The sequence below is a fragment of the Leuciscus leuciscus genome (assembly GCF_965113295.1).
Source record: "Leuciscus leuciscus genome assembly, chromosome: 6".
Lineage (NCBI taxonomy): Eukaryota > Metazoa > Chordata > Actinopteri > Cypriniformes > Leuciscidae > Leuciscus > Leuciscus leuciscus.
The window spans coordinates 32,681,459-32,707,846 of NC_138730.1; the positions used below are offsets into that span (position 1 = coordinate 32,681,459).

A 26,388-nucleotide genomic window follows, 5' to 3' on the forward strand; every position below is an offset into this window, starting at 1 on the left:
AGGACCCATCTTGTTGAGCGGCAGAGGAGATGGACTGTCTTTAGGCGAGGGGATGGCCCGAACCTCCCGGTCCACCCAGCTCCGGAACAGCTCGCGGTCTTCATGCTGGGATCGGAGGAGCGCCTCGAATCGATTGTCTTGCTCCTCCTTGATCGCCAGCAGGTGTTGGTGTTGCTCTTGATGAAGACCGGCGAGCGACTGGATGATGTCCGCAAATGGCGTACCTGGCGGGGACTGCATGGCGGCGGCGATCTTCTTCCTTCCCGGGTTTCGGCACCAGTGTGATGAGGTTCAGTCCAGTAATAGTGAGGAAGGAAGAAGACAGGGGTCGGCTTGAGCTGGGACACTCGATTTATTCAGTTTCTCAAAGGTAAAACAAAAGGTGCACGCAAAGTGCCTTCACCGTGCATGAGCACAGCCACAAAACACAATAACTCAGAATATTCTTTCGATGACTCTTGATCGGTCTTTCTCAGTCCGCACACGAGGTCCCAGCTCGTCTCTCTCTCCCACTCTCTCTCTCACGCCGGCTTATATCCGGTCTCTCCACGCCAATTACTGAAATCAGACACAGGTGTTCATCATCTGCACTTGACCTACTTACGCTCCGCTCTGCTCCGTCCTCTCTCTCCCGCTACAGACTCCGCAAAACCACGCCCCCCTCGCCACAAGGCTCATGTCAGAAACTGCACACTTTAGAGCTCTTAGTTTCTGTAAGGATGTCTATGTAATATATGAGTGACAGTGGGCAGCAGAACACAGTAAGCACAGCAGTGTCAGATACACTGAGATTCTGAATTGACAGAGAAAAGAGTTTGTACATTTCTAACATGTGAGGGTCACATTGTAACATGACCATATGAAAGCTTAAAATGTTATCTGATCTAATCAAAAAAAATATACAGACAAACTAATACATTTTGTCAATAAAATACAATTATTAACTTTAATGGAATTTATTCGTAAAAACAAATGTTTGAGTTTGACAACAAACACACTGCAAACAGCTATACAGCATAGTTCAAAACATAATAATAATTCATAATTTCTGAACTTTAACTCTCAGTCTTTATTCACCTTTTTTTCATGGTTTGGATAGAATAGAATTGTGTATTCTATTAGGGGCACAATGTAACGCCGTGTTACAACATGCCCCACCTGTGCAACTGAGATTTAAACTCTATTTTGCAGCTGCTTGAACCAGTTGAGAGTCTAGAGCATGTAAACTGGGAATCTTACCAGAATCTTGTGTATTGCACTGTCAATAAATATAAAAAAGCAAACAAATCAATTTTCACAGATGTGCTAAAGACAATACAAATTTGTTACATTTAACAAGTTGCATGCCGAGAACAGCAGCCAAATAAAGCAAATTCCTCACCCATCAGATTAACATAGTTTATAACAGTCTAATAAATATTCCAGTGCAGAAATGTTTGCAGAGGTTACACACATACAGTGCGATCTTAAATTAATATTTCCCACCAACATCACAGATTATGCCACACTGTGGCCAACTTCTGAAATCACATTGTTTTTGTCAGATAAAAAAAAAAAAAAAAAAGGACAAAGTGGAAGGTTTTTACCTTTTTTTTTAATCTTTTGAACTGTACTGAAAATATGTATATTCATTTTATTGAAATAAAATATGGTCACATATGAATGTAGAAAACATGTGGTTTTGCATTTGCTGCGGAGAAGTTTGAATTCTATTCGAGCAAGACAATGCCCGGTTAGTTTGTCAGTGTGAGACATTTAATGGTCAAGAATATTCAAGAATGGAATTATTGATTATGTAAACTAAATGTAAACTAAAAGTTTTGTCAATCTCCTTTGTCATATTAAATTTTAACATGCCTGTAATTGCAAAGGACAAAGGAAGATTTGTTGTAATATCTGTGTCTTTTTTCTAATTATATTATTTTATTAAATAATTGTATACTAATAAAAGCAGAATATTTTATATAAAAGTTTTAATTTCATATCAATTTCTTAACAGGCCTAATTCAACCTCACACAGGTGTTACCACATATTTTATTACATTAGATTGGGGTTGTGATTGTGGTTTTCACTAGATTCGTTCAAAGTGAAAAGAGCTTCAGGTTTTTGTACGACAGGTTTCATGTTTTGTATCACTGGGCTCCTCAGAGCACAATAATAGAGAGCTGAATCTGACAGACGTACAGCAGTAATAGTGAGTTCAGTGGATGTTTGTGATTTGGTCGACTGAAACCGATCATCAGTGGATCGTGCACCATTGCGTAATAAATACTGCGGTTCTTTGTTTGGATACTGTCTGTACCAGTAAAGATAAACATATTCACTTGTACTATATGAGCAGCTCAGCTTGACAGTTTCTGTTTCTTTAGAGTTTTTTTCTGTCCCTTTATCTGGCTCAATGTTGTCTCCAGTCACCAAACCTGTCAACAATTAAACATAAAAAGTGATAATTTTTTTTATATATGAAAGCAATGTTGACAAAATAATATTGCAAACACATTTCACAGCACTTACAAAATATATATATATATATATATATATATATATATATATATATATATATATATATATATATATATATATATTAAATATTGTATTTAAATATGCTGTTTTAGTTCCATCAGTTATTTTCACTTCATAATTAATGTACCTGTTCCCACAATGAGAATAAGTATGAGGCATCTGTCCATGTTGAATCAGATCAGCTCAGTTCTCTGTTGAGGCTCTCAGTTCTCTGAGCTGTAAGTCACTGAAGATCACACAGAAACACACACAGGAACTTCCTGATTTATAAAGGTTTATATACTTGATGTCTTTGCATTTGTCAGTCTGACTAATTTCCTCTCATGTCTCATGAACATGGAAATATTAACTGATGGAACTATAAAAAAAATTACTTTGTGTAGTTATTTAGCTAGCTTTTTATATATTATATAACTATAATTTGGAAAAAAGCAAGAGCTCTGAATATATTCTCTATATATTATGAGAATCATTTGAGATATTTTAATGTTTTTTGTGACATTTTCTTGAATTACAGGATTTTCTAAATTGATTTGTCAAGGACAGTAGACAATATTGTAGGGTTTTAATGTGTTTCATCTTTATATTGCCAAATATTCACTGACTTTAGAATGTTATTTTGTTTATATTTTTATCCTTTTTACAATAAGCTGATTAAATGATTTGTCTACCTTTTGATTTTGGTAGCTACCTGTTTCCATTATTTCTCTGACTTATATGTTGTTATTGGCAGTTACAGCTTTTTTTCTCACTGTCATTTTCTCTGTCTCTGTGTTTCTCATTATAACGTACTCGGTTACTAACGTAACCTCGGTTCTCTCTAGAGAGGAAACGAGTACTGCGTAAATCTTACGCTAGGGGGAAATCTCTTTTCCGCGAGATACTGAAGCCAAAAAATTATCCTTAATTTTGAAATAATGTAAAACGCGTTGCGGCAGCATGCAGACATAGGCAAGACAGCTCGCGCGCCTATTGGCTGCCCTGCGGCAACTGCAGCAGCCTATCGATAAGGCCCTATCGTGACGTCATCACCAATGGGGGCGCTTCGCGCCCCATACGTCACGTCCCGCCGAAACGGGCGTGGCCTGGGGCTATAAATATAGCATCGAAAGGCTAGCTTACCGGTTTTTCATCGCCGGAGCGAACCGGAGCGTGCGCAGGCACGGCAAGATACGCAGTACTCGTTTCCTCTCTAGAGAGAACCGAGGTTACGTTAGTAACCGAGTACGTTCTCTTACGAGAGGTACTCTCGTACTGCGTAAATCTTACGCTAGGGGAAACAGTGTAAAACGCCGTGCATGCTATGATCCAGCACCAAAGTCCCAAGGGCAGGTGCCCAGGCTCATGTAGTACATGATCATAAGTGACTCACAGAGAGCCCAGGAAGAGTGGCTAGAATAGCATCATTCCTGTAATGCAGCATCCTATAAGAACAGTTATAGTGATGGTATTTACTCAGTCAGGGCGACCCCGGCCTGGACTGATGAATATAGTGGGTCTTACACATTGCCCATAGAGCTGCGCGATCTAAACGAGCGTTGCTCGCGCTATTTCGGTATTCTGGGCCAGACGTACTCGGGGCAGACAGTACCGATTTTTAGACTGAAAGCAGCTTAGCTTGCAGAGCGGGAACCTCTAGGTTATAAAACCTTATAAATGTAGACGGGGAGGCCCAGCCTGCCGCCATACAGATATCTTGCAAGGCAATCCCACTAGAACAAGCCCACGACGAGGCCACGCCTCTCGTGGAGTGCGCTCTGACACCTAGTGGGCACTGCAAGCCCTTAGAGGTGTAAGCCAGCGCTATAGCATCGACTATCCATCTGGATAGGCTCTGTTTCGAAACGGCGAGTCCCTTAGAACGTCCGTAGAGTGAAACAAAGAGCTGCTCCGTCTGTCTGAAAACAGACGTGCGGGACACATAAGCCCTTAGCGCCCTGACTGGGCAAAGGAAGCTGGCGTCCTTCTCCTCGTTAGAGACCGGCAGGGCAGACAGGGAAATTACCTGGGCCCTGAACGGTGTATTGAGGGATTTAGGGACGTACCCGTGCCTTGGTTTGAGTATGACTTTCGAGTCATTTGGCCCAAACTCCATACACGTCGCGCTCACTGAGAGCGCTTGTAAGTCCCCTATGCGCTTCACTGAAGCGAGAGCCAGAAGAAACACCGTTTTGAAAGACAAGTGTTTGATATCTACTGACTGGATAGGCTCAAATGGGGCACCCTTCATGGCCTCCAAGACCGTAGAAAGGTCCCATATGGGGACTGAGGGAGGTCTGGGAGGATTTAACCTCTTAGCTCCTCTAAGGAACCGAATGACCAGATCGTTCCTTCCTAGTGACTGACCAAGCGTTGGTTTGGAAAACGCTGCTATAGCCGCCACATAGACTTTGAGCGTGGATGGGGCTCTGCCTTCATCCAGTAGCTCTTGTAGGAAGGAGAGAACCTCCGTCACTCCACAGTCCAGGGGTGAAAAGCCGCGTGCTGTGCACCAGCTGGAGAACACTGACCATTTTGAGGAATAGAGCCGTCTCGTAGAGGGAGCTCTAGCCTGCATGATCGTGTTTAACACTCCCTCTGGGATATCAGAGGGTACCCGTTGATGGCCCACGCATGTAGGGACCAAAGCTCCGGGCGAGGATGCCAGATCGAGCCCCTGGCTTGAGAGAGGAGGTCCCTCCTCACTGGTATTGGCCATGGGGCAGTGCTCGTCAGCTGCATAAGAACTGGGAACCAAGCCTGGTTCTTCCAGAACGGAGCAACCAGTAACACTGAGCATCTGCTTTCCCTGATCCGCTCTAATACCTGAGGTAGGAGCGTGATGGGGGGAAAGGCATAGAGCGGGCAGCGGGGCCAGACGTGGGCCAGCGCATCCCTGCTCTTTGAGAAAAATTCCGGGCAGTGAGCGTTTTCTTGAGACGCAAACAGGTCTATCTTTGCTCTGCCGAATGTCTGCCACAGCAGTTGGACTGTCTGCGGATGCAGTGACCATTCTCCTGCTGGAACATTGTTCCTGGACAGTCTGTCTGGTCCCACATTCAGGTGGCCAGGCACATGCGCTGCTCTGAGCGAGCGCAAATTGTGCTGAGCCCATACCAGGAGGCGTTTCGCTAACCTGTATAGGTTTCGGGATGTGATGCCTCCCTGGCGATTTATGTAGGCTACCACTGACATGTTGTCCGAGCGGACCAAGACGTGGTGTCCTGCTATTTGGGGACGAAAGCGCCTCAGCGCGTTGTCGACTGCCATCATTTCCAGGCAGTTTATGTGCAGAAGCTTTTCCCGTTCTGACCACTGGCCGAAAAACGGTCTGCCCTAGAGCAGTGCTCCCCATCCCGAGGTGGAGGCGTCCGTGGACACCACCTTCACACTCGAGGAAGTCCCCAGGCTTACACCTGACTGGTACCAGTCGGTCGCTCTCCAGGGTATCAGTGCTGAGACGCATTTCTGATCGACCTTGAGACGAAAGAGACCTGAAGTCCATGCTCGACGCGGTACTCGCGCTTGTAGCCAGAACTGCAGTGGGCGCATGCGAAGCAGACCCAGCTGGAGAACTGTGGATGCTGCTGCCATGAGACCGAGCATCCTTTGAAACTTCTTTAGCGGGACTATAGTGCCGCGGCGGAAGGTTTCTGTCATGCGCTGAATAGTCAATCTGCGCTGTAGCGATATTTGAGCTGTCATTGACAGCGAGTCCAGTTCTGTGCCCAGAAAAGATATTCTCTGACTGGGAGACAGTGAACTTTTCGCCCAGTTGACTTTGAGACCCAGATTCTCGAGATGTTCGAGTAAAATGGTTCTGTGTTCTATGAGCTCCGTATGTGACTGAGCTAGAACCAGCCAATCGTCCAAGTAGTTCAAAACTCGCATTCCCCGAAGTTTCAGGGGAGCGAGGGCTGCGTCCATGCACTTCGTGAATGTACGGGGTGCTAGGGACAGGCCAAACGGTAGGACTGTGTATTGATAAGCCTGGCCCTCGAAGGTGAATCTCAAAAATCGCCTGTGACGTGACGCTATTTGTATTTGGAAATACGCGTCTTTCAGATCTATTGACACAAACCAGTCCCCGTGGCGAATTTGCGCGAGGATTTTCTTGGTTGTGAGCATTCTGAACCGGCGTTTTGAAAGCGCTACGTTCAGTTGTCTTAGATCTAGAATGGGTCTGAGACCCCCGTCTTTTTTCGGAACCAGAAAATATCTGCTGTATAGCCCCCCTTCGCTCTGAGCTTGAGATAAAGGCTCTATTGCCCCTTTGCTCAACAGTTTCGCAATTTCGGTACGAAGTACACTTGCTACTTCCTTTTCTACCGTGGTTTCGACTCGCACCGCACAACGGCGGGGACGTCGAGCGAACTGTAGCGAATAGCCTCTTTCTATAATGTTCAGCACCCATTCTGATACACCGGGAAGCTTTGCCCACACATGTGCATGCATAGCTAAGGGTTGAATGAGATCGGAGCTCTGGTCGTGACATAGTGGCGACCGGGGAGCTTCGGTATACTGTATTATAGACACCGCATTTGCAGCGCTCGAGGCGGGGAGTGTTTTGATCACAGCGGGCGGTTCGCCCGCGCTCGGCTCTCTCACGGCAGGTAGCTGAGAGACGGCGAGCGTGGGGGAAACCGAGGGATTCGTCATGTCTGTGAGTGAATGTGGGCGCAGGACAGCGGGCACATTTGCACTGAAAACACCATCGACCTGAGTCGGTTGTATGTGTGTTGGTTTCGTTTTTACAGAAACCGAGAGACATGCAGCGTGTAGTGTTTGTGGGCACTGGGACGTGGGCACGTTCACTACATTCTGTGCGCAATCGACATGAGTCGATTTTATGTGCGCGAGCCCTGTGGGGCGGGCTGTGTCTGTGTGTAGGAATGGGCACTGGGTAGTGGGCATTTTTACTACACTCATAACACCGTCGGCCGTGGCCGGAATACCAGAAAATACGCTCTTTACAGGATTTATCTGGGTCGCCGTGAAAACGGCGTTTGTGTACAGGCAAGCGGGTAATGTAACCGACTTGTTTACTGTGGAGTACACTGGAACAGTCGCATGTAATGGAACTGGACGAGCGGGAAGTTTTGGTGGAAACCCGGCCGCAGCGGGGCTTGAACACCATCGTTTTCCTAAGCTGGCTAGGAAGACTTTGAGGCCTCGGGCTTCATCTCAACCTTCGGCCGAGTCCCACGCTGTGGGGGGCGGCGGCCGGCAGAGCGAGAGCGTGGTCTCTGGTCCCGGGCCTGTCGACGCTGTGAAGCGGCGGCGGGGGGCGGTGGCTGCGAGCTGCGAGCAGACGGCTGTTTAGAGCGGCCTGATGCGTAGCTAGAGCGCTTTGGCAAAAAGTGCTTCATGGCCTGCGACGTCTTTTGTACCTCAGCGAATCTGTCCGCGAAATCTTTGACGGACGATCCAAAGAGGCCAGTAGCAGAAACGGGGGCGTCGAGGAACACAGAGCGCTCCGAGTCCGGCATTTCTGAAAGCGTCAGCCAGAGGTGTCTCTCAGCAACGGTGAGAGAGGCCATGTTCCGCCCTATGGCCTGTGCAGCCGATTTCGTAGCGCGGAGAGCGAGGTCCGTAGCGCTCCTTAAATCCGCCACGTTGACTGCTTCCGTGCCTTCCTCGTCCAGCTTTCGGAGAAGGTTAGCTTGGAAGATCTGGAGAGTGGCCATAGTGTGTAGCGCTGATGCAGCCTGCCCAGCGGCGGTGTAAGCGCGACTGTGTAGGGTGGAAGTAGCGCGGCAGGCTTTTGAAGGTAGCGCCGTCTTAGTCCGCCGTCCAGCAGAGGGCGGGCAAAGATGGGCTGCTACTGCCTCCTCCACTAGAGGGAGAGCAAGGTATCCTCTGTCTTTGGCACCGTCCACCACGGAGAATGCCGCCGAAGCAGAGGAACGTAGCCTGGCTGAAAAAGGGGCGCTCCAAGACTTTGCCAGTTCTTCATGAAGCTCAGGAAGAAACGGGGCGGGTCTTGAGGGCGTGGAAACGCGGTCCCCTTGCAGAAAACAGCCGTCCAGCCGTTTGGACCTGCTCGTCGAGGCCGAGGCTCTCTGTGGCCTGTGTGAGCAGACGCATCAGCTCAGCTTCAATGCTGGCCCGTTTTCCTGACGACTCGCGGGCAGAAGAAGGGGCGAGGTCCACAGAGCTCGCCCAATCCTCGCTGTCCGAAGCCAGGATAGAGCAGTTGTCCTCCTCGAAAACTGCCGCTTCTTCCTTGTCATCTCCGGCGGAAGCGGCGGCCAGCGGCGGCCACTGTCCGGGAGTGAGAGACTCGAGAGAAGCAGACGGCGAAGCTGGCAGGCGCACCGGCGAGCTTTTCTCGGTGGGAGGCTCAGGGATCCGCTGAGCACGGCGCTTTTTACGGCGCGGCGTCGAAGCGGGAGGTGCAGGCTCGTGGAAAGTTGCCATGCGAGTCCTCAGAGTCGCCATAGGCATAAGCTCGCAGTGAGGGCATCCGCCGTCAGCGAGCGCTAGAGCCGCATGTCCTTCACCCAGGCAGGAAACGCAGATGACATGGCGGTCCCCGTCGCTGAGTGGGGCTCGGCACGAGCCACAGGATGGACGAGACATCTTGAAAAAGACGCTCTGCTCTTTTAGAGAAGGAGTGTAAGTCGCGGCGGCGAACACACACAATGCAATAAAAGGATATAACGCCGGATAGCGTAGCAGGAACGGTGGTTGAAGGCGGCGCGGCCAGCGACTCCAGGTACCGAACTCGTCCCGCTGAAATGCTGTTTCCACGGCGCGGCTTCTTCTCTCTGGATCCAGCGATGCGTGAGCTCCGCTGAAGAGATGAAAAATCGGTAAGCTAGCCTTTCGATGCTATATTTATAGCCCCAGGCCACGCCCGTTTCGGCGGGACGTGACGTATGGGGCGCGAAGCGCCCCCATTGGTGATGACGTCACGATAGGGCCTTATCGATAGGCTGCTGCAGTTGCCGCAGGGCAGCCAATAGGCGCGCGAGCTGTCTCGCCTATGTCTGCATGCTGCCGCAACGCGTTTTACATTATTTCAAAATTAAGGATAATTTTTTGGCTTCAGTGTCTCGCGGAAAAGAGATTTCCCCCTAGCGTAAGATTTACGCAGTACGAGAGTACCTCTCGTAAGAGAACAGGTTTTTGTATAGAGCTGATGTGTTTCCTGTGACTGTGGGCTGCAGAGCACAGTAATACACAGCAGAGTCTGATACTGTAGCAGAGGAGATCTCCAGATACACATGGTTTTGTTCCTTTTTTTCAACTTCAACAGAGAATCTTGGATCTACATCAGACACCCGAGCTTCTGTTGCACTTCCAAAGGTGAGTACAAGAAATTCAGGTTTTGATCTTCCATACTGACGATACCAGTGGAGATAATCTGAACCTCCAGGGGAAAGACTACAAAATACTGTAACATTTGAACCCTCCTCATAAACAACATCTGTTTTGTTTGGCTCGATGACATTTCCAAAAACAGCAGCTGAAAAAGCAAACATTTGTTAAAATACATTTGTAACTATTTAGTGAGAGATTTTAAATAAAACCTATTAATATATATAAAAAATTATAATATCCTAATTAACCAAATAAACACACCTGCTGAGGCACAGAAGAGAATAACTGAATGAAGATCCATTGTACAAGTGTTCACTGTGAGAAGAGTCAGACTGAATCGTTTCGTCCTCAGTCTCTTTCAGACACGATGAGATCATGTCAGATCTGTGAACTCTGAGTCCCTCCTCTCTGAGCAACATTATGAGTTATGTTTTGTAAATTCAGTTATGTTGTTCGTTGTTACAGTTCCTTTAGTTATTGTCTGAGAACACTGCCATCTTGTGGCACGTTATACCTGCACATTGTGTTATTTGTACAAAGTACTTAAACTATAGGTTCCTGTAGACTTGGTATTGGACTCATTACATATTTATAAAATTATTTACATATTCTACTTTATGTACTGTGTTAATCACAGCTCTCTTAGTCTTTGTCTTTGTGTATCTTTCTTCTTTCACTATATAAGGAAAGGTTTTTGTACAGTGTTCTAGTGTTTCCTGTGACTGTGGGCCTCAGAGCACAGTAATACACAGCAGAGTCTGACACTTCAGCAGAGGAGATCTCCAGATCCACACGTTTGATCTCTTTTGTAGCTTTTGAAAACAGACGAAGATCAGGCTCAGATGTATTTCTATATTCAGTGACAGAAAGTAGGAACCCTGGTTTTGCTCCAAGATACTGGCGATACCACTGGAGAGTAACACTAGTGCCGCTAGTGAGACTGTAGTTACAGGAGAGAGTCACATTTTCACCCCCCAAAAAAATTTTTTTTGAAGTAAATGGTTTTATTGTATCACCAAAAGTATTTCCTGTGAAAAAGCAAATAAAATTAATCAAACAATTAAACAGATTTATACAATTTGTGCAATTTAACTATTTAAATTTATAAGCCTTTATTTTTTTAATAATAAATATATTGATTGAAAGAATATGTCTTACCCATGCAAATTTGCATTATTATCCAGGTAAAGAGAAACATTGTGTCTTCAGACAGACAGTGATGGCAAAAATAATATTTGAATAACTGTTTGACTGTCTCACTCTCAGCAGTGTGAATCAGCTCCACCCACTGGAGTGGTTTATTCTATAACAGTAGGAAAAAAATATCAGATTAAAAAGTCAGAGCTCTTAGTTCTGTCAGGATGTTTATGTGTTTCAGTCACAGTGGGCTTTAGAGAGTAATAAACAACAGAGTCAGACATCCTTGATTGTCAGAGAAACTGAGCTTGAGGATTTGTTGAGATCTGCATGAAATCTTTCCTCAAATTCTTTTTCACTGCTGCTTGATCCAGTTGAGAGTTTATGGAGCATGTAAACTGCGAATCCACTGGTTTTATGTTGGTACCAATAAAGATAAGGGTATTGGTCACTGTACTGTACTGTTAGCCCGGACTTTATATCTAATACAATTTAAATATTTAAGTTTGATTGCATTTCTAATAAAATATAAGTAGATTCTACTAATTTGTGGATAATTTGAATATGTGAGTAAATGTAAGTTAGATGGACTCAAATTATGAAGTTTTTCTCCTGACCACACCTTCCACACAGTGGTTTGATGCTGCAAGTCAACGCCATTTTGTCGTGGTGTGTGTGGATTCAAGGAGCTGTTAATGAGAAGTTTGGAACATTTGTTTTTTGGTTCTATGGAATTTTTTTCTCGACATTTACCTTTTCGTTTCTTTGTTTTCCTCGAGAGTCCGTTTGTGAGCAGTGAAAATCAGTGTTTGTTTGTTTTTTAGATAGCTAGATTTCTCACTCACGTGCAGCCAGCGGACATCGCCGCGCTTGTCTGACCGGCGAGTTCAACGTACGTTTTTTTTTTTTTTTTTTTTTTTTCACTCGAGGAGCTGTTGTTGAGACTGAGAGTGTAGGCTAACTGTTTGAACCTCCGGCCGGCGCCGAACACCGCGAGGACAGTTAAACTTAATTAATGGGTTGAATACAAAAACGTATGTTATGTACTACTGTTTTATCTAAGTTCATAGCACTCTTAACTACAGACTATCTTGTTTTGTGTTGCAGGACAAGAAGAGATGCTTTGGACCTGCAAGTATTGCCCTCATAACTGTGAAAAGAGAGCACATCTATTTAAACATTACAGGCTCAAACATGTAAGTTATACATGAACAGAACAATTTCCTTGTTTACATCTGAAATGTATGTACATTTAAATCACTTTATGCACAATGTTTATGGCTCACAATGGCTTATCAGAATCAGAATCAGAATGAGCTTTATTCGCCAAGTGTGCACAAACACGCAAGGATTTTTTTGTGGTTTTTACAGGAGCTCTTGGTACATACATACATATATGACATTAGAACAGGCATTTAAATGAGAACATAAATAAATAGAATAAACAATAATAATAGTTCTAGTATACATCTGAAACAGAATACTTATGTACAGATTTGTGCATTGTGTGTACAGCTCTATAAATAAAATTTGTATATGTATTATTTACACACACACAAAAAAAAAAAAAAAAAAAAAAAAACCTCTGGCTTCTCTCTCAAGTACTGAATGAATTATACAGCAGGTGTTAATTGCTGTTTTAGCTGTTTAAGCTGGAGATAGCATGGGGGAAAAAACTGTTTTTGTGCCTAGATGTCCTAGTGCGCAGAGATCTGTAACGTCTGCCTGACGGCAGAAGTGCAAACAGGTTTTGGCCGGGGTGGGAGGGGTCTGTGATGATGTTCCCTGCCCATTTCTTCACTCTGGCATTGTACAAGTCCTGAAGGTTGGGGAGGTGTACACCAATGATCCGTTCAGCTGTCCTAACAGTCCGTTGTAGTCTTCTTATATCTGATTTGCTTGCTGACCCAAACCAGACAGTTATAGAAGTGCACAGAACCGACTCAATAACAGCTGAGTAAAACTGAGTCATCTGCGCTTGTGGTAGGTTGAACTTTTTCAGTTGACGAAGGAAGTACAACCTCTGTTGGGCCTTTTTGACAATGGAGTCAATGTGATTGTCCCACTTCAGGTCCTGAGAGATGGTAGTGCCCAGGAACCTGAATGACTCCACTGCTGTCACAGTGCTGTCCATGATGGTGAGAGGGGGGAGTGCAGGGGGGTTTCTCCTAAAGTCCACTATCATCTCCACAGTTTTGAGCGTGTTCAGCTCCAGGTTGTTATGACTGCACCAGACAGCCAGCTGTTCAGCCTTTTGTCTGTAAGCAGACTCGTCACCGTCCTGGATGAGGCCAATGACTGTGGTGTCGTCTGCAAACTTCAGGAGCTTGACGGAGGAGTCTTTGGAGGTGCAGTCATTTGTGTAGAGGGAGAAAAGCAGTGGGGAGAGAACGCACCCCTGGGGGGCACCAGTGCTGATGGTAAGGGTCAGAGATGTGACTTTTCCCAGCCTCACTAGCTGCTGCCGGTCTGTCAGGAAGCTGATGATCCACTGACAGATGGAGGAGGGCACAGAGAGTTGGGTTAGTTTATTCAGGAGGGTATCCGGGACGATGGTGTTGAAAGCGGAGCTGAAGTCCACAAACAGGATCCTTGCGTAAGTCCCTGGTTTGTCCAGATGTTGGAGGATGTAGTGTAGTCCCATGTTGACTGCATCATCCACAGACCTGTTTGCTCGATAAGCAAACTGCAGGGGGTCCAGCAAGGGTCCAGTGAGGTCCTTCAGGTAGGCCAGCACCAGTCTCTCAAATGACTTCATGACCACAGATGTCAAAGCAACAGGTCTATAATCGTTAAGTCCAGAGATTTTAGGTTTCTTGGGTACCGGGATGATGGTGGAGTGTTTGAAGCAGGAGGGGACTTCACACAGCTCCAGTGATCTGTTGAAAATCAGTGTGAAGATGGATGACAGCTGGACAGCGCAGGCTTTGAGACAGGCTGGTGAGACACCGTCTGGGCCTTTGGCTTTCCTTATCTTCTGTTTCCTGAAGACTCTGCATGCATCCTCCTCACTGATCTGAGGTGCAGGCTGAGAAGCAGTAGGGGGAGGGAGGGGGGTGTTGATGGTTGTGTGTAGAGACGGTCAGAGCGGGTGTGGGGTGTGAGAGCAGGCTTTTCAAATCTACTGTAAAATACATTGAGATCGTCGGCCAGTCGTTGATTCTCAACAGTGTTGGGGGATGGTGTCTTGTAGCTGGTGATGGCTTTCAGGCCTGTCCACACTGATGCAGGGTCGTTAGCTGAAAACTGGCTTTTCAGCTTTTCAGAGAAGCTCCTCTTAGCTTCTCTGATCTCCTTTGTCAGTGTGTATTTGGCCTGTTTGTACCCTGAAGTTTTTTAACAGGCCTAATTCAACCTCACACAGGTGTTACCACATATTTTATTATATTCAGGGCTGGATAGATTGTGGTTTTGATTTCGGTTTTCACTAGATCGGTTCAAAGTGAAAAGAGCTTCAGGTTTTTGTACGACATGTTTCATGTTTTGTATCACTGGGCTCCTCAGAGCACAATAATAGAGGGCTGAATCTGACAGACGTACATCAGTAATAGTGAGTTCAGTGGATGTTTGTGATGTAGTCGACTGAAACCGATCATCAGAGGTGTCTTCATGATCACTATAGGATCGAGCACCTTTGTATAATAAATACTGTGGTTCTTTGTTTGGATACTGTCTGTACCAGTAAAGATAAACATATTCACCACTTGTACTATATGAGCAGCTCAGCTTGACAGTTTCTGTTTCTTTAGAGTTTTTTTCTGTTCCTTTATCTGGCTCAATGTTGTCTCCAGTCACCAAACCTGTCAACAATAAAAAAATAAAAAAATAATTGTTTTGATTTCTGAAAGCAAGGTTGTCAAAATAATATTGCAAACACATTTCAAATCATGTTTCACAAGAATACAAATGAAATGACTAAATTTATTTAAATTTAGCCTTTGGGGATTGAGAATTAAAAACAAAGTAATTACTTATGTACAGGATTCAATTAATTATTTAATAATTAATGTACCTGTTCCCACAATGAGAATAAGTATGAGGCATCTGTCCATGTTGAATCAGATCAGCTCAGTTCTCTGTTGAGGCTCTCAGTTCTCTGAGCTGTAAGTCACTGAAGATCACACAGAAACACACACAGGAACTTCCTCCTCGCTGAACTTCCTGCTGCTGTTTATGATTTTATTTGAAATATTACAGAATTTTGTACATAACACACATGAGAAGAAAGTAAATTAAACTGTCTTGATGGAGTTCCGCTGTTTGAATGTGTGCAAACATGATAGTGATGACCATGATGGTGCATAGAGTGTATACAATGGGAGTATTTCTACAAAATAAAACATTAATGTTCAAAAAAGTCTACTCAATAAGTGCCACAATAAAGTCCAACTATCGGCCAGTAAAACACACTGTACACCGAAATACTATACCAATGTTCTTAGTTTATTAAGACTATATTGGCTTAAATACTTGATTCTTGTATTTTTCACTTTGTCTAGTTTCCTTATATTTATTACAAGCATGCATAATATATTAACTAATTCTATATGTAATTTTCATATGTAATTTTACATAAAGAATATGTTATTTTTATCTATAGGGTTAGGTTTTTATTATATATTTTCAATACAGTTTATACAATATTGTAAGGAAGAGACAGCGGAGTTGGGATCCATGTGCAGTTTTTATAACAGCAGTAAGTGTGGTACAAACAGGCAGGGGTCAAACACCAGCAATAGAGATATCCAAGACAGTATAGAAACATAGTCAAAAGGCAGGCAGCAAACAATGTAGAGAATATCCAGGCAAACAAAGCAGAATCACAAGGGCATGCAGAAGAGGGTCGACACAATGAAAGCAGTCCAGGGTCAGAAACAAGAAAACAGTAGAAACTGCTCAGAAATGTCAGCATGGGCAAAACAAGACTTTGCAGTGATAGAGTGGAGAGTGACTGAATAAATAGTCCAGATGATAAGCAGCAGGTGTGCAGGTAATCAGTGCCAGGCATGGGTCATGGGAAATGGAGTTTAAGGGATGAAGTCCATATTCAGGAGAGGGAGTCCTCTGGTGGCGAGTGGGAGGAACCACACAGGCTTGATTTGGAAATATAAATGAATAACATAATATTGTAGAATGGCCATATCTTCTCTTATTATATAAGATTTGAAACAGCAGTATCTTCATGTGAATGTGTGACAAAACTTCCATCCTGTGGCATATATAGTATGTACCTGCACTACAGTAGTGGCCAAAAGTGATGTCCAGCGGCAGACTAGGAAAAGTCATATCTTCACTCTCTATTAAAATATTATTTTAAAAAAATGTAAAACTTTTTTTTTAAAAAAGTGAGTTGTTTTATTTGTGATAACGCAATTAATTCTCAAATGCCAAATTGTGCGGACATAATTATTGGCCAGGTTGTCATACAAATAAATTATGAACACATGCAAACCAACAAAATATTAATGAATGATTATGTTGTAGTCAGTGTATGCTTTTTCCTGTGAGCTTTTGTTTTTTTGCGTAGTAAAATAAAACCTGTAGCTGTTCTTCCTTCATATTTAAAATATATAAAATATTTTCCTCATATTTTGATTGTTTAATCAAACTTGTATAGATCATTAAAAATAAATATCCCCTCCGGACATCACTTTTGAGCACTACTGTATTTTTCACATGAGAATCATTTGAGATGTTTTATTGTTTGCTGCATTTGACCGTTTTCTGAATAACAGATTTTACAAGTTCATATGGATTTAATGTAATTGAACGTAATGTAAATCTTTCACATTGCCACACAAATTCAGGCCTTATAATTATAATTAATTTATCCTTATAATTAAAAGAAAATAAATCTGTTTCTGCCTTTTGATTTTGGTAGCTACCTGCATTCATTGGTTCTATTACTTTTCTGATATATAATACGGTAATTGTCAGTTACATCTGTCTTCATCCCTGTCTCTATGTTTCTTTCTTCTCTCTCATTAATCTTTTGAAGTACTTTCGGTGAGTACAAGAAATTCAGGTATTGATTTTCCATACTGACGATACCAGTGGAGATTATCTGAAAATCTGGTGGAGGAAAAACTACAGGATAATGTAACGTCTGAACCCTATTGCATAATTAAAACTAAAGTAAAATCATGCAATTAAATGAAATTAAAATTGAGATAATATTAAACTGCCATGGCCCTACAGAGGATAAGTGTTTTTGAGATTGATGGATAAATCATTTTAAATTGATTGTATGATGAGCATTTTAATTTCACTTTTACCTCGTATGATTTTATTATAGCTTTTACATTTCAGGAATGCTTATTGTAAAGAAACAATCACACACATGTTTATGCCTCAGAGTTTTTGTATGTGGTTTGACTTCAGCTTTGTCACAGTGGGCTTCAGAGCGCAGTAATACACAGCAGAGTCAGACACACACACATCCTTGATCATCAGAGGAACTGAATTTGATGAAAGTTCAGAGTGAAATCTCTCCTGGAACTCAGTGCCATTTTCTCCTCCATATTTGCTTCTCCTCAGGATGTATTTAGGAAAGTCATTTGCTCTCTGGATGTACCAAAATACATTTTCTTGTGCTGAATCTGTTTTATATTTACACAGTAATGTCACAGATCTTCCTTCAGCTTCAGTCACGTGTTTGTCTGGCTGATCAACTGTGTCCTCTGATCTGCACTCTGCAAAAGTTTAAGAAATGTTTTTATGAACAATACAATACAACATTTAAGCAATTTAATGAATGTGTAGCTGTATTAAATGAAGATTCATACCAAAAATGAATAGTGTGAAGAGAAATATATTCTTCAACCTGTGTGACATGACTGTGTCTATGTTGAAGACACCTTGAAGTAAATCAGTGAATATGAGAGTTTTGCTTTTGCTTTTATAATGATGATCCAAGGAGGAGCTTGTGGATGAAAGGTTCTGTGGTCAAAGGTAATATTGAGTAACTACTGCCCTCTTATGGTTAACTGCAAGTATTGCATATAGCTGGAACACTGTCATCTCATAGAGGACTAAAGGACCTCATTGTATGGTTTTAATATTTATCGTTCATACTGTCACACAAATTCACATTGTAATTGGCTGTTTGATTCAATTTAGAATTGTAATGTTTTAACCATTTGTGCATTAGATTCATTACATATTTTTAGACTAGCTTTCTTTTCACCATCTCTGTGTTTGTCTCATTGTAACAGGTTTTTGTACAGTGTTTCTGTGTTTCCTGTGACTGTGGGCCTCAGAGCACAGTAATACACAGCACAGTCTGATACTGTAGCAGAGGAGATCTCCAGATCCACATGTTCCCTTCTTGTAATGTTAGTACTGAATCTTGGATCTACTTTAGACACCTGAACTTTTTTTGCAGCACTGTATGTGAGTACAAGAAATTCAGGTTTTGATCTTCCATACTGACGATACCAGAAGAGATAATCTGAACCTCCAGAGGCAGAAAAACTACAGGATAATGTAACACTTGAACTCTCCTCAGCAAAAACATCCGTTTTGTTTGGTTTGATGACATTTCCAAATACAGCAGCTGAAACAGAAAATACATTTGTACGTTTTTAGTGAGATGTTTTTAATAAAAATATATATATTTTTTAACAAAAAATATAATAATTAACCCAATAACCTACCAAATGAAGCACAGAACAGAATAACTGAATGAAGATCCATTGTACAAGTGTTCATGAGAGAAGAGTCAGACTGAATCGTTTCATCCTCAGTCTCTTTCAGACACGATGAGATCATGTCAGATCTGGAGTCCCTCCTCTTTTGATACTTCGAGACAAAATAAGCATTATTTTGAATGAAGAGATTTTTGGGCCTGGCTCATTAATGCTATTATGTTAAACAAATGTATCTGTTCATCAGTGTTGTGACAATATAGATACCACATGGAGATATATGGACTCAGGTGCAGGAGTTTATTCTTCAAACAAGGCAAAAACAGGTACATTCAGGTAATAAACTTCAACTTCATCAAATGCACAAACATCAGACTTAACACAGAAAAGCACAACAAGAGCATAAAAACTCCAGAGTCCGTTATAGCCAACAAAAGCATATATATACGACATGAATGTAGACTGTACAATGATGACACATCGTAGGCTACGATGCAAGTTAAGAATAAAACATCATCAGCATGCGCTAGTGGTAAACAAGAGCAAGATGAATCGCACTGCTGCCACGACGTACATCTATGACTAGCCAATAAAAATAGCTATGGTGTATAGATCAACGTGACATGGAACTAAAACTTAAAAGTACTTCAAGCTGCATTTGCAAAATTGGCATGCCAAGCTGGCCTCTTTTGCAATACTGGAACTGGTGCTGTACCTCAAGAGTCACTCTCAACCTCAACATATTGGTCTATAAAGCCTTTCAAAAATGTATCTTCATGTATTTTACAACACTTCAGCTTGTAATGCTTATTAAGTATTTTAACACATTTCCACGTTTTTGAAAAGCTTTGTTTGCTCTTTTATTCCTTTTATTAAAAATAATTTCACCAACCTCAACCTCACACAGGTGTTTGCCGTTATTATCTCACATTGTGGTTTTGATTTGGTTTTCATAAGAGCTTCAAAGTGAAAAAGGCTGTACGTTTTTGTACGAGTAGTTTAATGTTTTGTATCACTGGGCCTCAACTCTTAGAGCACAGTAATAAAGAGCTGAATCTGACACAGTCGCACTACTAATAATGAGTTCAGTGATTATGCGAGAAGTACTTGACTGAAATCGAGAATCAGAGCTGTCCTTAGCATGGTTTGATCGAGCTCCTTCACGTAATAAATATTGAGGCTGTCCTTTGGGATATTGTCTGTACCAGTACAGACGTACATATTCACTGTCTGAATCATACGAGCAGCTCAGCGTTACAGACTCTCCTTCTGTTTTGATGATATCGGTCCCTCGGTTTGGCTCAATTTTATTCACAGCCGTCACATCTGCAAACATTAAGCATAATATTAACTCATTGTGTCTTAAGTTAAACATTGTATATCAGTAAAGTGTACGGTTGTTTTGAAAGGAAATCAATAAAATAACAGACAGTGTTTTAAAGTGTTTTTAAGTTGTTGCTAAATGATCTGAACTGAAGTAAACATAAATGACACACCTGACGCCATAATGAAAACCAGTAGCATGTATTTGTTCATGGTGAATATGATCAGATCAGTTGTGTGTTAAAGCTCTCAGTGCTCTGTGCTCTTACTGTGTGTTACTGATGCTTTCTGCTGTTCACTTATCAAGACATTCAGACACTTCCTGATCTCTGAGGGTAAAACCAAAGCTTTGAACCTTCATTAATAGTATGTTTAATAGTATTATTTATGAAGGGAAAAAAATACAAAAAAATTGTCAGTTCTTTTCAGGCTCTTTACTTACAATTTAGTACAAATATAAATTTGTTCTGTTGTTCATTGCTGCAGAATGTCTGAGAACACTGACACCTTGTGGCACATTGTACTTGCACAATCTGTTACATGTGATAATGAATTGAAACTACTTTTGTATGGATTTAATGTATAATTAACAATATGAGGATGCTTCATTCACTTTTGAATGTCATATTGATTTAAATAGTTCATATTTCTGTCTGCTATGATTCATAAGCTTTTTATCAGTTTGATTTTAATCCAGTAATCTACTTATTACTTACATCTGCAGTTTACAGATTCTCTTTTAGTCTTTGTCTCTTTGTATTGCTTGTTCTCATTGGATTACATAAGGAAAGGTTTTTGTACAGTGTTTCTGTGTTTCCTGTGACTGTGGGCCTCAGAGCACAGTAATACACAGCAGAGTCTGATACTGTAGCGGAGGAGATCTCCAGATCCACATGGATTTGTTCCTTTTTTGTTATATTAACAGAGAGTCTTGAATCTACATCAGACACCTCAGGCTTTGTTGCAGCACTGTGGGTTGATACAAGAAATTCAGGTTTTGATCTTCCATTCTGACGATACCAGAAGAGATAATCTGTAACCCCAGTGGGGGAATAACTACAGGACAACTTCACAGTTTGTCCCTCATCAGCACCAACATCTGTTTTGTCTGATTTGATGGTATTTCCAAAGACAGCAGCTGAAACAGAAGAGAAATTAGTTACTTTTATAGAAAGATTTCTTTGTAAACAGTCAATCAATTTATCAATCAATTAAAGAAACACACACCAGCTGAAGCACAGAACAGAATAACTGAATGAAGATCCATTGTACAAGTGTTCACTGTGAGAAGAGTCAGACTGAATCGTTTCGTCCTCAGTCTCTTTCAGACACGATGAGATCATGTCAGATCTGTGAACTCTGAGTCCCTCCTCTCTGAGCAACATCATGTCTATATTTCACACATGGGGAACAGAAGAAAGAGCCAATCACACTCATCAGTGTTTTCTCTTGTTTTCTCTGTGCTATTAATGTGTTTGTGTGATTTTGAAATATGTTTGTGATGAGATTCATTGTAAGGAAGAACTCGGCTGTGGCGAACTCGTAAATTATTTTATTGAAACAATCTTTAATAAAGCAACAGTTCAAACAATAGTTCTCTGTTTATTTTTTTGTTTTGTTTTTTTAAACAATACTGACACCACACACTAGTTAACTTTGCCGTAGTCTATCTCCCCCTTTCCCACATAGTCAGCGGCCTTACATCCGGTCTCTCCATGCCAATTACTGCAATGAGAAACAGGAGTTAGTCGCTGCACTTGACTCACTGCTCATCTCCTGACTCCCTCTCTGTGTTAACATTTACACTATTTATTATAGAGTTTTGTGAATAAATTGATTCTTCAAAAGCACTATTTCATGATCTGAAGAGGATGTTAAACTGTCTTGGCTGAGATTCAGCTCATGAGTTTTTGTATGTGGTTTGACTTCAGTTTTGTCACAGTGGGCTTCAGAGCGCAGTAATACACAGCAGAGTCAGACACACACACATCCTTGATCATAAGAGGAACTGAATTTGATGAAAGTTCAGAGTGAAATCTCTCCTGGAACTCAGTGCCATTTTCTCCTCCATATTTGCTTCTCCTCAGGATGTATTTAGGAAAGTCATTTGCTCTCTGGATGTACCAGAATAAATCTTCTTGTACTGAATCTGTTTTATATTTACACTGTAATGTCACAGATCTTCCTTCAGCTTCAGTCACGTGTTTGTCTGGCTGATCAACTGTGTCCTCTGATCTGCACTCTACAAAAGTAAATAAATAAATAAATAAAAAATGAATGTACAGTATAATACAAAATGTAAGCAATTTAATGAATGTGTAGCTGCATTAAATGAAGATTCATACCAAAAAGGAATAGTGTGAAGAGAAATATATTCTTCAACCTGTGTGACATGACTGTGTCTATGTTGAAGACACCTTTAAGTAAATCAGTGAATATGAGAGTTTTGCTTTTGCTATTATAATGATGGTCCAAGGAGGAGCTTGTGGATGAAAGGTTCTGTAGTCAAAGGTAATATTGAGTAACTACTGCCCTCTTATGGTTAACTGCAAGTATTGCATAAGTGGATCTCAATTTTAATGTAATAAAAGACCTGCACCATTTAATTTATAATTTTTTTTGTTTATGTATGAGCTAAATTTGTCTGTGAAGTGACTCATTATTCCTTAGTGCACCGATCTTTAAAGAGTTTTTATAAGCATGGAAATATCAGGAAATATGAATAATCTAATAATCAAATTTTTTTTTTTAATTTTTTTTTTCTCAAATTATTATTTCCATGTTTTCTGTTTATAGGGTTATTATAATACAATATAAATGTATAATGTATTTGTATAATTTATGTTTCTCTATATGTGAATTTATGTGTAAGTACGCAGCCATCCTGTGGCATATCTGTATGCCCTGCTATACAGAGGTTGGACAATTCTGAAACACTGGCCAATATAATGTTGGAGCGATGGTGTAGTCTAGTGGTCAGTCTTCACTGATTCTACATTCCATCAGTAAGAACAGAGTGTGAAGGTTGAATTAGCAGAGCAATAGCATAGCTGTACATGACATATTGCAATCCACACAACATAATGGGAGACATATCAGAGTTCAACACAGATTAAATCCAAAATAAATAAATAAAAGCACAGCTGCCCAACTCACTGCAGAATTAAATGTGCACCTTGACTCCCCTGTCTCCACCAAGACTGTTCGACGGAAGCTCCACAGAGTCAATATTCATGCAGGCTGCTATAGCCAAACCTTTGGTCACTCATGCCATTGCTAAATGTCGGTTTTATTGGTGCCAACCGTGCAAATCTTGGACTGTGGACAATGTAAAACATGTATTGTTCTCTGATGAGTCCACCTTCACTGTCTTTCCCAAATCTGTAGGAGTTACGGTGTGGAGAAGCCCCAAAGAGTCTTAACACCCATACTATTGCTGCCCAGAGTGAAGCAGGGGGATCAGTGATGGTTTGGGCTGCAATATAATGGCATTCCCTACCGTGCTTGATGGGCACGTCACTGCCAAGGACTACTGAACCATTCTGGAGGACCATGTGCACCTAATGGTTCAAACATTGTACCCTGAAAGGGGGTGGCATGACTTCATGTGAGACATGTGAGTCCACACACAGCAAGACTTGTGACAGAATGGTTTGATGAACCTGAAAGTGAAGTTGAACATCTCCCATGGCCTGCACAGTCACCAGATCTATATATTTTTGAGCAGCTTTGGGGTATTTTTGAAGGAGCAAGTCAGAAAAAGCTTTCCTCCACCAGCATCACGTAGTGACCTGGCCACTGTTCTGGAAGAGGAATGGCTCAAAATCCCTCTGGCCACTGAGCAGGACACGTATCTGTCATTCCCAAGACGAATTGATGCTGTTTTGGCCGCAAAATGCAAAATGAGGCCCTACATCATACTAATAAATTATTGTGGTCTAAAACCAGATGTTTCAGCTGATGTGTTTCCTGTGACTGTGGGCTGCAGAGCACAGTAATACAGAGCAGAGTCTGATACTTCAGCAGAGGAGATCTCCAGATCCACATGGTTTTGTTCCTTTTTTTTCAACTTTAACAGAGAATCTTGGATCTACATCAGACACCTGAGCTTCTGTTGCACTTCCAAAGGTGAGTACAAGAAATTCAGGGTTTGATCTTCCATACTGGAGATCATCTGAAGTTGAAGAGGAATAAAGGCAGGACAATGTAACATTTAAACCCTGATCCTCAGATACACCTATTTTTTTCTGGTTTGATGACATTTCCAAAGACAGCAGCTGAAAAATAAAAAGTAAACAGTAGCTTTTTAGTGAGATAGTTTTTTTTTTGTGTAAAACTCACTGTTGACAAATAATAATAATAATCAAATAAATATACACACCTGCTGAGACAGAGAACAGAATGACTGAATGAAGATCCATATACAAGTGTTCACTCAGAAAAGAGTCAGTCAGACATATTACATCATGTCAGATCTGTGAACACTGAGTCCCTCCTCTCTGAGCCATGTCATTCACACCTGAGTAACAAAAACAGAAGCTAATTACACTCATCTAGTATGTTCTTGTGTTTTTCGTGTTATATTGTAATATACGCTATGTTTTACATATAATAAACCCTGTAAGTCCTGTAAAATAATTTCTCCTGCAGTTTGATCAGTCACACAGTTTCTCTCAGTTTCCACTGCATCTGATACGCTGTATCTAGGCCTATTTGGTTGTATTACATTACATTTTAATTTTTTACACATGCAATATTACAGTACATCTCCAATATAATATTTAGAAATTTAAAATTTTAATTTTAAGAATGTCTCCATTTCATCATGGGTTTGAATTTTAACCAATACATTTATTTGGAATGAATATTAATGCATTTAAAGTTCATTTGTTAATTGTTAAGACATTTAAATATATGTGTGTTTAAAATATTAAGAGAAAACACACTGTAACACAAAGTTGAAATGTTGAGTTGCTGAGAGAGGGAAAACAATACATGGAGTTGGAGGAAAAGATGCATGTGAGACAAGAGCTGGCATATTTTCCTGCGGGTTTAATAAAATGACTTAAGCGCCATCACACTCTTCCACATACATGGGAATTGAATGAGAAAAAGTATACAAATAAATATTCAAATCAGGTCACAACTAGAAAGAGGAAAATAAAAGGAAGAACACAAAAGTCGGCAGAGCAGTTAGCTCTTCTCCTGCTCACCTTCTATAGACTATTCCTCTATGCACATGCGCATTTGTCTTTCTACCACAAATTACCGTGAATGCTGTAAGTGACCGTTACAACCATGGGTTTAGCTATGTTTATAGCTATGTTTGTCTGAGAAAGCTTCTAATTATGTGTTGCTCGCTTTCATCTCAATAAAATGTACATACAACACAAATAAAAGAAATGATCTGATCACAGTGATGTGGATATGTTTGCACAAGCTCTGCAATTCGACACTCTGCTCACGTGCTCTGTCGCAGACGAAGGTCCAGAAGTCCATGGCGATGGCAGAGCGACGACTGACCGAGGTGCAGCCAGAGGGAAGAGGAAGCCTGGTGAAGCCTGGTGAAGCCTGGTGGAGCCGGAGGGACGATGGTCCCAGGTGGAGTTACGGGCTTGGAGGTTCTAGGTGGAGCTCGAGGGTCTACACTCTAGGGCGGAGTTGGCGAAGTTGGCGAAGTTGAAGGCCCAGACGGATCAAGGATACTTGGTGCAGACATCTCAGGAGGATCCGAAGGGGTGAAAAGAGCCAGCGAAGACAGGACCAAAGAACTAGGTATGACAGGGAGTTACAAAATGGCCTCCTTGGCCGACGCAGGTAAGGCAAATGATTCAGAAACAGCCGACACGGGACAGGCAGATAATTCAGAAACTGCCTCCTTGGCCGACACGGTTCAGGCAAATAATTCAGGAACAGCCTTCTTGGCAGTCTTTAACAATGTACCATTACCAAATGTATTGATTGTCAGTGGAACTGAATTTGATTCACAAAAACAAAAATGACAGAGAATTAATCTGCATGTAAGATAAAACTAATAGATTGCAGGATTATACTTTTGGAAAAACTCACAAAATGAAAAGACAGAATCTCTTCTGTCTCACTTTAAGTCATACAGCGCCATCTTCTGGCAAAACTTTTCTGTACAATTTCAGTCATATTGGAGATGTGAACCTTTGGCTATATGAATATATATATTATGTTTCAGCAAAAGGACAAACTAATATGGTAATTATGCATTGGCATTTAAGACCAGATGAAGCAAGTGTTTAGAACTTCATCTTGAATGAAGGCATGGGAGGTTTTTGTATGATGCTGTTAGATTTCCTGTCACTGCGGGCACCAGGGCACAGTAATACATGTACAGCAGAGGAGACCTTAAGAATAATCATGATAGCAGATATCTGAAGAAGAATCTGAATGATTCTGAGTATCATTCAGACTGTATGCCTTTGA

At 41.7% G+C, this 26,388-nt stretch overlaps 1 long non-coding RNA gene and 1 gene segment (V, D, J or C); one reads left to right on the forward strand and one right to left on the reverse strand.

Annotated features, from left to right (window-relative positions):
- Positions 1-13,228, forward strand: part of LOC309500425 — a 149,413-nt gene extending 136,185 nt beyond the window's left edge. For 3 of the 5 annotated variants that reach the window (XR_014206569.1, XR_014206570.1, XR_014206571.1), the window contains one exon: positions 12,074-13,228. This is a non-coding gene — a long non-coding RNA (uncharacterized lncRNA). Of the gene's footprint in view, positions 1-2,822; positions 3,313-9,602; positions 9,815-12,073 lie in introns of those variants that run through there. The other 2 variants (XR_014206572.1, XR_014206573.1) reach the window with 2 other exon arrangements.
- A 6,727-nt stretch (positions 13,229-19,955) lies between these two features.
- LOC309500421 (T cell receptor alpha variable 12-3-like) lies at positions 19,956-23,296 on the reverse strand. The segment is given in 4 exons: positions 22,281-23,296; positions 22,100-22,177; positions 21,163-21,660; positions 19,956-21,073 (listed from the first exon to the last, which is right to left on the reverse strand).
- Positions 23,297-26,388: the final 3,092 nt, after the last annotated feature.